The sequence below is a fragment of the Narcine bancroftii genome, chromosome 9, assembly GCF_036971445.1.
Source record: "Narcine bancroftii isolate sNarBan1 chromosome 9, sNarBan1.hap1, whole genome shotgun sequence".
Taxonomy (NCBI): Eukaryota; Metazoa; Chordata; class Chondrichthyes; order Torpediniformes; family Narcinidae; genus Narcine; species Narcine bancroftii.
In genome coordinates this window covers 104,053,680-104,068,351 of record NC_091477.1, presented here as the reverse complement: position 1 = coordinate 104,068,351, position 14,672 = coordinate 104,053,680, and positions in this window count along the sequence as shown.

Below are 14,672 nucleotides of genomic sequence, written 5' to 3'. Positions count from 1 at the left end.
TCCTGCCACAACTCACCTTCATGCTCCTTCTCTCTCCGGTCCTCTCATTTTTGGTCTTTCCCCACCTTCCAGACCCGTATTTTCACGTATTTTCACCCCCTTCCTCCTATTGGTTCCATCCAAAATTCACCACTCCCCAAATTATTTCAGTGATCTCTTTTCTTATTTATCTTATCCCAGCACTCCCCATATCACCCTCCAGCAGCTGTCTCTACCTTCATCTTTTCTTTACCCGTGCCCATTCCTCCCCCAAACCTGACTTCATCTGCTTGTTTTTCCTTCTTGACTTTGTATGCCTGCTTCCATTTATCACTCATTTGCCTCTGTCTTCACCTCCCTCCACCTCTCCAACCTATATCCATCTTACCTGTCCCTGTCTCTCCCCCCCCCCCCCCTCCACTTTGTACAGTCTATTTTCCCTTTCTAATCTCAGTCCTGTTGTAGGGTCTCATCCAAAAATATCGATATATCCTCCCAGCCTTCGCCCCACATACCAAATGTTGCTCAACTGCTGAGCTCTTCCAGCAGCTCTTTTGATATTTAAGTGAATATCAGATTAGGATAAGATTTGACGCATTCACAGTCTGTACTCACTTTCTACAGAAATACATGAAGCATGGTCACTTGGGCAAGTTGCCAAAGGGCGCACTGCATCCATAGAGCTGTCAGGAGAAACTTGGCAAAGGTGAAATCACTTACAATGTATGTGAAATGATTGACAGAGCCTTGAATAAAACAAATCAGCTGAAAAGTAAATGCTTGAAAATTAAATTAATTTCCATTAATTACTGTTCCTTTCCCTGGATGCAGTGTTTCATTGATCAAGTACAGCCTCACTCCTGCTTGCCTCCCAGCCTCCAGCACGGATTATTAATCCTTCCACAAAACAAGTTGGATGAAGGCGGGAGGTGAAAGTAGAATAATAAAGCTAGCCTTTCCTACCTTGTTATTTCTCATTGTACAACTGCTTTTGACCATTTCCTCTCCGCATTTAACAACAGAATAAGAAAGGTCCCGGCCAGATGCCCCAGAGGGAAAAGTATCCCACTGGGACTCCCACAACCTGTTATTAAACCCTTTCTAAATAACTGCAGTTAGGTCATTCGTACTTGGCACTAACAGCGTGTAATTAAAATGTGTGATCCCACACATACTGTTGTTATTCTTTAAGTTTGTCAGTTTCAAAAGAGAGGGAAAAAATGTGGAATATTAAAAAAACCCAAACCATTTGAATAAAATAAGTGCCACAATGGCATTGCCATCCCAGGGCTTCAAATCTCAGAACAAGTTGACAGGATAGGGAAAGCTGTTACTTTCACACTTTCTGCAAGAATTGAGGCAGGGTAGTGTGTGTTTTTGTCTTTCTTTCATTTGTGATGCTCTGCTGCTAGACTCCTCCAAATCGGAGTCCAAAATCTTACAGCTGCAGATATCACCCAGGGTTATAATAAAACCGAGATCATTATAATTCTTTTAACGGAGAAATCTGCAGATGCTGGGATTGTTGTGCAATACTCTAAAGTGCTGGAGAAATTCAGCAGATCAATGCAGTATCTGTAGGAAGTAATGGTTTTACATCCTGTGAATGCTGCATGACCTGCTGAGTCTCTCCAGCATTTTTATGCATGGCACCTTTATCATTCTCTATCCCTTCGTCTCACCAGAGGGTCCTGACTCAAAACACTGACTGATCATTTCTACCCATGAACCAATCTAATGTTGATTCTCAGCTCCAAATGACTTTCCTCCCACCCTTTAAATCTCCATCTCTTCGATTTGTATTGGAGAATTTGGGGAACCTTGCTAACCTCTGGTAGTCTCTGCCTCTGGGAATGTACAAGAATGCAGCTGATCTCAACACCCATGGTTTAGTCAGTTGGGTAAAGGATAAGCCCTGTAATAGTCAGTGGCACACATCAAATAACTCTTCACATTGAGCATTTATGGAGCAAGTATTTATAAAAATTATTTCAATTAACATTCAATCCATAGTGATAGTGATTGCAAATATACTGCAAGGATATGATACATGGTAAGTATTTTTGACAAATGCTGTGAAGCACCGTAGAAGACAAGTTTAAAAAAAAATCAGACTATAATGTGACATGGAGGAGTATAAAATCAAAAGGGGCATAGATAAGGTAAATAGCCATATTTTTTTCCCCAAGGTAGAGGATCTAAACCTAATGGGCTTAGATTTAAGATGAGAGGGGAAATACTTAAAATTGATCTGAAGGAGCACCTTCTTCATACAGAGAATATATATGGAACAAGCTGCTGGAGGAAATGGTAGAAGTGGGGACAATTGTAATGTTCAAAAGTCATTTATAGACAGATACATTGATAGGAATATTTTCGAGAGATTTGGGCTGAACAAATTCTATAAATTTTTTAACATTGGGGATGCTACAATGATATTTGAGGTACGTCCACTCATTTCTCATATTTCTATACAACGTAGGAAACTATTTTGACCTATTATGGCCATGGTGGCTAATAGTGAAATCCAACCTCCCAACAAACTATCGTTGCAACCTATTCTGCTCACATTATCATCCACCCCTTCCAGATTCTACTGCCATCTACACTAGGGCCAGTTAACCTGCCAACCCTCATGTATTTGGGATGTGGAAGGAAACCAGAGTATTTGGGGGAAACCCCAAGCAAGAAGATGTAGGTCATCAAAGCAGTCAGTAGAGGTGAGAACTGAACCTGGGTGTCTGGAGTCACAAGGCAGCATATCAAAAGCGGTGCCATTTCCAAACAGAAAGAGATCCATTTTCTTCTGCTCTCTTTTTCCTGTTAGTCTAACAGCTTTCTTTTAATTCCATTTCTTACCTCTTAAACCATGAGCTACAACCTAAACTGCAGCACCTCATCAAATGCTTTTTGAAAATTGTTCACAGGAATTTGGCTCCCTTTGTCCAGGAGGTGTTAACATCAATAACTCAGTCAAAATGTTCCATTTCATTGTGTAAACGATTGAATGGGTTAATGAAAAATCTACGGCAGCCTTTCTAGTTTTTATAATCAAAAGCCATACAAAGTCATAAAGATGTGCATGCCTGCCGAGGGGCCAAGACCATAAAAGTTCCTACCCCATGTTTAACATTTATGTATTATCTGAGGAAAAATAGAAAGGTAATATTTTCAGCTTATCATTATGTTATGTATCTGCAATTAAACTTGGGTCAGGTTACCATGAAAATGACCCAAGTCATTAAAATGCGCTTCTGCCTGAGTTTCTGATGGGTCTGATTTCCAAATGGACATTGTTCCTGATGACCACTGCTCCCCTTGAATCTAGTGGGAGAGACAAAAATAAATCCGCATTGAAGAAGCTAAAATCTTTTCTGTCTCAGTCACAAGCACCACATTTTCCTCTGCTCACGGACAGCAGATGACATAAGTGGAGATGGGGTTGAAAAGACTTAACAAAATAAGGGAAAATGGTTCGAAGTTTGAGACACATTGCCTATGTGTTAAAGTGCATAGAAAGAAAAATATACTTCATGCATTTTTTTTGCTGTAAACAGCTACTTTTCCACATTTCTTTCTATAATTGTTGTCATATTTATGTTGTTACTGCTGGCTTTACATAATCACTGTTCTGCCAAGTTCTCTTTTTGGTTGCCATCACAATCTCATTAGATCTGGACTGAATGATCAGGTCACCATACACCCAACGAACACACAATACCTCAACAGGATATTGCAAGTTTCTAACAGATCCAGTAAAAACTAACTTTTAACAAATAAGGATAGCGTATGGAGGGGGGTGGGGGGGTGCATGGTTAGCGTAGTGGTGAGAGCAACGCTGTTACAGCGCCAGTGACCAGGGTTTGATTCCAGCACCGTCTGTAAGGAGTTTGTACATTCTCCACATGTCTGCGTGAGTTTCCTCCCGGTGGTCTGGTTTCCTCCCACCCTTCAAAGATGTACCAGGGGTGCATGTCAATTGGTGGCACAGGCTCGTAAGTTGAAAGGGCCAGGTTACCATGCTATATGGCCATATTTAAAATTTGAATAAATTGAAGGTTCAACACTGGCTTCAATCTTGCTGAAATCTTGCAATGCAATATTGGTGTATTAGTTTCTTTTCTTATTATTTATCAACTGTTTTAAAAATATATTTTAATGTGTTAAATGGCATTGTGCCAATCTTGCACAGTGCAATTTGACCTGCATTAACTTCTCTAGTACCAGAGCATACAATATTAATGGTTTTTACAGGATATTAGAGCAGCTTCATTGGCTGACAGAAATGAAAAGGGAAGCTTTTGTTCATGTTGTATCTTCTGCCAAGTTAAGTGCTCAGTATTCATGCACCATCGTAAAAAAGTACATTCATTAGAAACATGAAAACTACTGTATTTCAGTGCCCGAATCATATTGTTTGAATCCTTATTCAGCTCATATCACCACAGCAGAACAACTGCTTTTAGAAAGAAAGTCCAGTGTAGTTTGTTGCTGAGTGACACAAGCGATGATGTCATGGAGAAAGTCGTAGTCGCTTCATTCATTCACTTATTGAAATAAAGCCACCTGAACCTCGAGGCTGTGGAAGAGAGGAAGTAGAGGAATCAGCAAATGTAAATAAAAACATTGTCACTGGATTTGCTGACATATCATGTCGGAGCTTTAAACAATTAAATTAGTTTTTGTCTTTGATACTGACAACTTGGCTTACACTTGTTTATTAAGGTAGTGTGATCCGCGTCTGGTACTTACCCACCACAATGGCAGGCAGATGGTTGGAATCTTGTAATCATCAACAGAAGCCTTCACAAATCATCAGGAACAGTAGAACGAGCCGTCTTTTGTCTATCTGTCCTTCATAAATGATTACAAGATTCCACCCATCTGTCAGCTTTGAGAGCGGGATGTATATAAAGTGGCAGTGAATATGAACAGCTGCCGGGAAGTTGTTCAGAAACGACTAAAGCAATAGTTGTGCTGAACAGTGGCAAGCACAAGCTCCCTTTACCACGAATAGTTCCATGTACTCCTGAGCAGACTGATTTAAAATTCTAAAATTATTGATCTTTACAGAAAAACGGAACTCAGTGTACCAAAGAGAAATACTTGGGTCTCACATTGATCATTTTTTCCCAATCACTCTGAGTTAAGCATATTCCATTGTTTCATTTGATTTTTGAATGTTAATAGATTATGAGAAATCACAGAAAACATTTAATTTTGTTCTCAATTAGGAAAACAGTTACTACTTTGTGGTGTTATGAGTTAATCAGATGTGAGGTCTGAGCTCCTGGTCTGTGGTAGTAGGATTCAGTTGCCTCGCAAATGTGAGTCTCAAAGAATGGGAGAATGTAAGCCTTCGACCAGAGTCCCACTCAGCATCTTGTCAATGAATGCTGCAAGTATGTATAAAGATGAAATCTCCCTATAACCTCTAAGGAGGATAAAGTATAATCAGAACTGACAACTATCTTGTAGTTCATCTTCAATACCAAGTTAGAGAGAATATGTCTAGCTTCCATAAAATTTCAAGGAGGGTCAATCATCACTTGAAATAATTTTCCTGAGCATCCATGTGAGACGCTCCAGAGGTTCTCTTGTCTAAGTGATGCGTAATGGGCATGAGCTGATTTCGTTTCTTATATAAATTGAGAGGAAATGCTTCATGTATTGAAATGGATTAAGATGTAATGACACATACAAAAGACTTGTGCCCAACCAGCTCCAAAAACAACACTCAAATTGATATTCTGGCCTGCTTCAATCTAAGAAATGAAAGAAATCCCTTAACTTTAGTGTTTGAATCAAGAAGAGAGAGAAAAAAAAAACATGATTAATATTTGGAAAGATTTATTCCATGGCTAGCGTTAAGTTAAGTGAAATTCAGACCATTTTATAATTGTTAACAGTTTGAGGATTTTTTTTGTCTGAAATTCTATGTATAGCTCACTGAAAACTCAATCTCTGACCCTTGTTATCGGTTAACTCAAGCATGGAAAATCACTTATTAAATGAACAAGACATTGTTTTTCTATGAAATGAGAAATGGGTGTCAAAACAAAAATATAGAGGAACCACATTTCAATGTTGTCATGGAGCAATGACTTTTTAATTGTTCATTTTTACACAAAAAAAAGAGTATTAGTTGAACTAGAAGAAGCTGAATCATAAACAATCAGCATAGGGGTACATTGAAAAAAATGATGGAATGATTCTGTAATTTTGCCTCTTTCAGAATGGAAGTAAGATAATTTTGTACACAGTGTTATCTTTCCACCCTGTGCAGGAGAGATTATCAGATATGTTTATTAAATCCCCTGGAGTTTGAAAAAATACAGAAAATTGTCAGGTAGTGCAATAGTAAATGTCCGTCTCAGCTGGAGAAATATCTGTTATGAATAAGTTAAGAGTTTCAGTGCAATTTAGAACTGTAGGAAAGGATGCTTCCCTATTGTGTGTATCTGCTGTAAGCCTCAAGCAAAAAGAAATAATCAGTTGAATTGCTACTGTCAGCATTGAACAATGTATTGATGCCAACTTTTATCTCTGTGTTTTACAGCTAGTGCACTCAAAACTCTACTACAAAGAGCAAAATGTAATTGAAATTGAACATGGCTCAGATTGTAGGTTAGAACTTCAAATGCTTTGTGTTTTTTCCCCAATAAATATTTTGTGATCTAATGAAGCAAAATCAAGGAAATGTGAAAACTCTTCATCAAAACAAAAGGCATCCCAAAAGAAATGCAATGTTTGTATTGGAAGCGACACTGAATGTATTAGATGCTTTATCACTTCTGGCACAAGACTTAGGAAAATCTCTCTCTACCAGCAGAAAGAGACATGAAATGCAATTGAGTACTTTAAAGCAGAACAACAGGACAATTAAAATGATTAATCTTATTTGGATTAATATTATCTTTAAAGCAAGGTGAATGTTTGACAATCAGTTGTTTTTCAGTTTGAGTGCTGCTTATAAAATGGTGATGTCTATCACCTGTTACTCAGCTCATACTAAAAACTAAAATATCCTGACCTCACTCAAATTGGCCAAAAGGAACCATTGGTGGGAAAATTATACTGTATCAGGTGCAAGGACATGAGTGGAGGCGAGGCAGTAACATTGGCACTGCCACATTTCTCCTTGGAATACAGAGGTGGCCAAGCTTTAACTTTTAATTTAGACAATCGGCACAGTAACAGGTCATTTTAGCCCATGAGCATGTGGTGGGGGTGTAGATTACTTGGGCAGCACAAATTCGTGTGCTGAAATGGCCTGTAACCATGCTGTAAGTCTAAATTAAAAATTAAAAGGTTGGCCACCCTTTGCATGAATCCTGGACAGTCATTGAAAAAATAATCTAGTTATTTTAAAAATACACAGGAAATAGGAGCAGGAGTAGGTCACCCGGACCCTCAAGCCAGCTCCGCTATTCAATGAGATCACGGCTGATCTGATGAGAGGCTCATCTCCATTAACCTACCGTTTCCCCATGTCCCTTCATTCCCCTACTATGTAAAAATCTATCCAACCTTAGTCTAATGGCTTTGCCCAATTTGGCCATAAATGGACCATATAGTCTCAAGTTCCACCGTAAAGAACCTTGAAACATAAAGCAAAAATAAAAACAAAAATGGTTGAATTGCAGGGAATAGTGAATGATTTGGTATGAAATACATTTTCTATTTACATTATTCATTACAATATTTTTATTTGATAAACCATACCCCAGCTTCCATGTAAACTTACAATTAGCATTGTTTTGGTCACGATCTGATGCAACAATTCTTATCAATTCTTATGCTTTCAAACCCCAGATATAGGTCAGACAAAGTGGCCTTTCCTTTGGTCATGGTGGTTCAATAATTCCCCCGGCAGGGAGAATCAGTGGAGTTGTCCATATCATACAAGTTACTCTTTTAGCATTGAAAATTTGCAATGATCTGATGAGAGGCTCATCATAAATTTGATTCTGGTGACTAGTCATGAGAGCTAACACAATGATCTTGACTAGATGCACTGCTGATTATGTCCTGTTCTTATTAATTATTAAATGGTAGAAGGAATGGAAAACATTTCTTTAAATAAATCAACTTGAATTTTGATCTCAGTAGATGAATTACAAATGGGTACTCATCTAACTCGCCTGTGTAGATTACAACTGATATTTAACCAATCAAATGAACACGTCATGAATTTTTTGCAAGAAGATGATCATTTCCTGCAATTTGGTTCTAATCTAAACCCTTACAGTTCTAAAAATGACAAAACTCTGCATTTTACAAGACCCTTTCAAGAGTTGTAGATTTGAATGTGATGTTCATAGACAATTTATTTTTCAATGGAAATAAATCAAAATATCACTAGAAATGGAAATGCTCCAAATTCCTTAATTATGGATCAAAATTTCACATAGATTTCGGAAAACCTTTGTGGCTCTTACTTCAAGTTAAGTCAAAAATATTTCACCATGTGGATTATTTAGAATCTTATCAATCCTATCATGCACATATTTAGCAATTTTATTACATGTTATTGTATAACTATGCACAATGAGCGTGCATCGTCAGATCTATGTAGAGGAATAATTGAGAAGGAAAATAATTAGACTATTTCTATTTATAGTCATTTGATTTTTCGTAAGAAAAAGTTCCATGATGAATAGCAGATTTGACTCTAATAACGCTCCATTAATGCCATAGCAAATCTTCCAAATTGTACATGGGGAGATAACTAGTGTAGCATGTGAGTTGTCCTATACACTCCTCTAATTTGTACAGTCAACATTCCTAGACCTTCCTTTAACCCTTGGGACTCCGGCCATTTTTAATCTTTTATAATATATGTGCAAACTACAGTATGAAGACCAGTATGAACCAGTTGATGGTTGGGTTTCCTGGAAAACCAGGAAACCGAGTAGATACACTTGTGGGCTGTCCTGGAAAACTGGGGCGTGGAGTATATATGCTTGTTGGTAGTCCTTCAAAACGGGCCACAGAGTCCAAAGGGTTAAGTCAACATTAACTTCTTCATTCCACCTGCTAATGACATGGTCCATCACTAATTACGTTCTATTCTCTCATTAAAACCATTTATGTATTTTATGGATTAGAATCAAGGGAATTAGTTGGTATGATTTGACCGATAAAGGCTTTTCCTTCTGAACCATCATTGCCATGATAGAATGCATAATACAACTTATGTAATAATGTTATGACCAGTTTTGGTGTCATCTTGCACCCATGGTCATATTTTTGCATCTACATTTGAAAGATCTGGATTTAATTGAGGACATCCTTAGCCTGTATTTCATTGGCGCAACAAGAGAATGTTCCACTATTATAGATATTGGTTTTGGTTGAGATGTTAAAACAAAGTTCTATCTGTCCTCTTAGGTAGCCATAGAGAACCTAATGACAGATTAGATATTTCCAATATCTTGGTCGACAATGTATTGTTTAACCGACAATCCTCCTGTTACTGAAGGTCCTTTAGATTGTCTTGAGCTTAAGAAAGTCATTATGTAATGCATGTTTTATTTATGTTTTTATGTTTCCATTGCCTATTTCATAATGTGATGCTTTTTATGGCATTTTTTTCCCCCTCAGTTCCGATGAGGTCTAGTGGATGACACCATGTTGACTATTCCTGAGACACCATCCTTCATTTCCTCTCAATTTTGGGAGTTCACATGGAATTGCAAATTTTCAATGCTAAAAGAGTAACTTGTATGATATGGACAACTCCACTGATTCTCCCTGCCGGGGGAATTATTGAACCACCATGACCAAAGGAAAGGCCACTTTGTCTGACCTATATCTGGGGCTTGAAAGCATAAGAATTGATAAGAATTGTTGCATCAGATCGTGACCGAAACAATGCTCAATTCGACTGACCATTGCCTGGGTTTTGGAAGCATTGTGGAAGTCACTCATTTTATTTCCCTTATGCAAGGAAAAGGCGAGTGTGACAACCATTCATCCATAAGGATATTTCAACAAGGGACTCGACAAGGATTCATGAGTTTTCAGCAGTCCAGTCACTCAGTTTCTTCCTCCTCCTTCATAATTACCTTTGGGCATCTGTTTAAAAGTCTGTGTTTCAACACAAGATTTCTAAGACTGAACTATGGAATTGGGGGATATTTCCCAAAGATTGGAACATAAAAAACATCTATGAAAAAGGTAGAAATCATAAAACATCATTATATAGCAGTGGGGAAGTTTGGAGAGGAGGAGTTAGAACAATCTCCTGAGAGTAAATCCCTTGAGCAGCTGTTAACTTTGAAACAGACTGAGCTAGAAAAATGTAGATTCGAGGAAGCAGAGAAGCAAAGGGAGGAGGCAGAGAAGAAAAGGCAGTTTGAGCTTTGTGTATTTGAGTTAGAATTAGAAATCTGTAGATTGATTGAAGCAGAGAAGCAAAGGCAGTTTGAGAGAGAGAAGAGGAGAGACTGAGTTCCAACTTCTGGTCCTAGTGAGAGGTTTGTGACTAGTAAGGAGGTTAGGTTAGTTCCTCCATTTGATGAGGCTGAGATTGATAAATACTTCCAACTTTTCAAGAAATTTGCTGAGAGTTTAAAGTGGCCACAAGGCCATTAGTCCCTCATGTGACAAAGCATGATTAAAGGGAAAGTCCAACAGACTTGCACTGCCCTTACAACTGAACAAGCTGGTGATTATGAGACTGTGAAGCAAGCCATGCCTAAGACTTATGAATTTGTTCCAGAAACTCATAGGCAAAAAATTCAAGAATTTGAATAAATCGGTGAGCCAGTCTTGAATGGATTTTGCATATGACAAAATTGTGTCCTTTGACAAATGATGCACATCAAAAAAATGATAATTATAACAGACGCAGAGAGCTGGTGTTATTTGAGGAATTTAAAAGGTGCATTCCTAATGACTTAAAAGTATATTTAGATTAAAAGGGAGTGGAAATTTGGCAGCAATCTGCTAAATTAGCAGATAAGTATGCTTTAACCCACAAGGTTAAATTTGTACCACATAGAACCTTCAAAAAGGGTGAAATAGACTATCCAAGTAAGTTAGAAAATAAATCAGGAAGTAGTGCTGGGGGAAACATGAATAGATGCAAGAAAAGGAAAAACCTCCAGGTCCCCTTTGCCGCTATTGTAAGAAACCTGGACACATGATAGCAAATTGTTTCATGCTGAGGAAAAAGAGGCAGTGGCAAATGCCTGTATTCAAAGTCATGAAACACATAGAAATAAAAAAAAAGGTTCCAGACCTGCTGATAACATTAGGGATGAATTCAAATATTTTGTGTCAGACGGCTTAGTTTCAGTAAAAAAAATGTCACCATAAGTTACAGTGAAAATCCTTCGAGATACAGGAGCCACCCAGACATTTGTGTTGGAAAGTGTTCTAGAGTTTGGCAATGAGACTGCCATAGGTGAAATAAATTTGATTTGAGGTCGGGTGGGGGGGCGGGGTGGTGGGGGGGGCGATGATCCAGAGTCAATAACTCCGGATAGGATAACATTGAAATCAGAATTAGTTGATGGACCTGCTACATTAGGGATCCAATCAAGTTTACCAATGGAAGGGGTCTCATTGTTATTAGGAAATGACCTTGCAAAAGATAAAGTTGTCCCTGCGGTGTGGTTGACAGCTAAGCCAGTAATTGATGAGACAAAGACAGATTCTGATATATATCCAGTCTGCACAGTGACTCAAGCGATGGCTAAAAAGCTTGCCAATGCAGATGGTACTGTGCAGACTGATTTCAAATGGAATGGAATCTATGATAACACAAAACAGTACTCAGGTTGTAATGACCTGCCAAAGACTTTACCTCCTTCCTTATTGGACCAGAGACCTGCTGTTAAACCCAAGTGTAAATATTTTTCATTATCCCAAAAATAATTTATAGTGGAGTGAAAGATAAGGCTCTCTCTGATGATGAAATTAAGAGAGTGCCAGTTGGCTATTATTTCAAGCAAGGCGAGTTGATGAGGAAGTGGTGACCACCTGATATCCCTGAGTGAAAAATGGACAGTTGTTCACCAGGTTGTAGTTCCTAAAAGCTACAAGGATGACATTTTAATCTTGGCCACTTGGGTTATCATCTTGGTGAAAGAAAAACTATGTATAAGATTATGAAACATTTCTATTGGCCTAGTTTAAAAAAAAGATGTTGTGACATTTTTCCAGACATGTCAATTTTAACAGGTTGTGGGTAAACCCAATCAGTGACTCCATTATAAGCCATTTCAGTTTTTGACGAACCCTTTTCTAAAGTTATTGTGGATTATGTTGGCCTATTGCCCAAGACAAAAGCTGGGAATTAGTATTTGTTATCTGAGATGTGTACAGCAACCAGGTTTCCAGAAGCAGTACCGCTTAGAAATATTAAAACTAAAACTGTGTCAAAGGCTCTTATAATTTTTTTCACTTTAGTTGGTTTGCCTAAAGAGATTAAATCAGACCAGGGAAGTAATTTCATGTCGGGACTGTTTCAGCAGATAATATATAAATTTGGAGCTAACTAAATCACATCATCTGCATATCATTCAGAATCTCAAGGGGCCTTTGGAGAGGTTCCATCCAACCCTCAAAACCATGATGAGAATTATTTTGGGAATGACAAGGACTGGGATGAGGATATTTATTTGCTTTTGTTTGCAGTGAGAAAGTCTGTACAAGAATCATTAGGCTATAGCCCTTTTGAGCTGATGTTTGGACAACAAGTTAGAGGACCTTTAGTATTGTTGAAGAAACAATTGGTTAATGAGGATATGCAGTTGAATTTGTTATGTTTTAATGTTTAAAGATCATTTGCAGAAAGTCTGCAAACTAGTTCACAAGAGTTTGATAACAGCTCAAGGCAAAATGAAGGTCTGGTATGGTAAAAAGGTAAGGGTGAAAACTTTTAATCCAGGGGATAAAGTATTAATCCTGTTCCCAACAAATTCCAAACCCCTTAAGGCAAAAATTTCAGGCCTGTATGAGATAGAGTCAAAGGTGAATGAAGTCAACTACTTAGTTAGAACCCCCAGCTGAAGACGTAAAACGTAGAGTTGCCATGTTAACATGTTAAAACTTTATATTGAGAACTTGGCTTTAAGCAAGGAACAATCTTCACCAGAGATATTGGTTGTTGATAGAACTAAAGAGTTTAGGGATCATGAGACAATGCAAGCTGACTCTTGTGAGGGTCACTTCAAACAAAACATTGGCCCAGACCATCTGTCTAATTCATGTATTTTACTGAATTTGGATGGCATGTAAGCTCATCTTCAGCCCCAGAAAAGGAGCAGATGAAACAGCTACTTGTAAAATTTAGGAACCTGTTTTCAGATGTGCCTGAGAGAACCCTAATAACTTGTCATGATGTTGATGCTGAAGATGCAAAACCTATCAAACAATATCCATATCGAATGAATATTGAAAAGTACAAACTGGTAGATCAAGAGATTGAATAAATGTTAAAGAATGATATTATTAGATGTTCTACCTCAAATTGGAGTTCACCTTGTGTTCTGGTGCCAAAATCAGATGAGATGGTTAGATTTTGCACTGACTATAGAAATGTTAATGCTATAACAAAGACAGATGTTTATCCTATCCCTTGGTGGACAAGGTTGGAAAGGCTGTTTCTTAATGAAGATGGGCTTAAAAAAAAGGTTACTGGTATGTTTCCTTAACAGACAGGGGTAGGGAAATTTCTGCATTTGTGACCTCATCAGGGTTATATGAATACAATGTTTTACCATTTGGAATGAAAAATGATCTATGGACATTCCAAGGAATGATTAATGCTGTGATTCAATGTTTAAAGCATACAAATGCTCATATTGATGATTTGGTTATGGGAAAGCACATATCTCTGAATTAGAGAAATTGTTCGACAAACTTTCAAAAGCCATCCTTCCTGTTAATTTAGCTAAATGTGAATTTGTACATGCTTGGTTATGCTTTTGGTCAGGTGAAAGTTCAGATGATTTCTGAATGTTCTGTAGGTGGTTTTTGGGAATAGTGGGGTACTATAGAAAGTTCTGTAAAAATTTTGCTGATATTGCCCTTCCTTTAACTCACCTTCTGAAGAAGGGTGAGAAATTTGTTTGGACAGAACTTTGTCAGGAAGCATTTGATAAACTGAAAGCCATTTTATGTCACCAACCTGTGCTCAAGTCACCTGACTTTGAAAAGCAGTAGATCCTAGTAATGAAGCTGTTACAAAAGAATGGTTGTGATAATATTGACCATCCAGTTGCTTACTTATCTAAGAAATTCAATGAACATCAAAATAATAATTCTACCATAGAGAAATAATTATTGACACACACTCACACACACACACACACACACACACACACACACACACACACACACACACACACACACACACACACATGCACACACACACACACACACATTGTGGATATTTGGGATTAAGTTGTTATATTATTAGTAGTCATTAATAAATATATTGTTTTAAAAGAAAAACAGTAACACTGTCTTGGTGAATTTCTATTGCTATTTTGTTTAGGGTAACACCCTAAACAAAAGTGCATTCCCATTATTTTCTTCTTGAAGTAGTTTATCCTGGTCAATGACAAAAAGTGCACTTTTTCCATTTGAATAAAATTCATCCCTTTGTTTTTAATTGAATATTCCACTGAGTATGTTGTGTGCTGAATAGGCAGCGGGGCTGATCTTTGTCCAGCTAC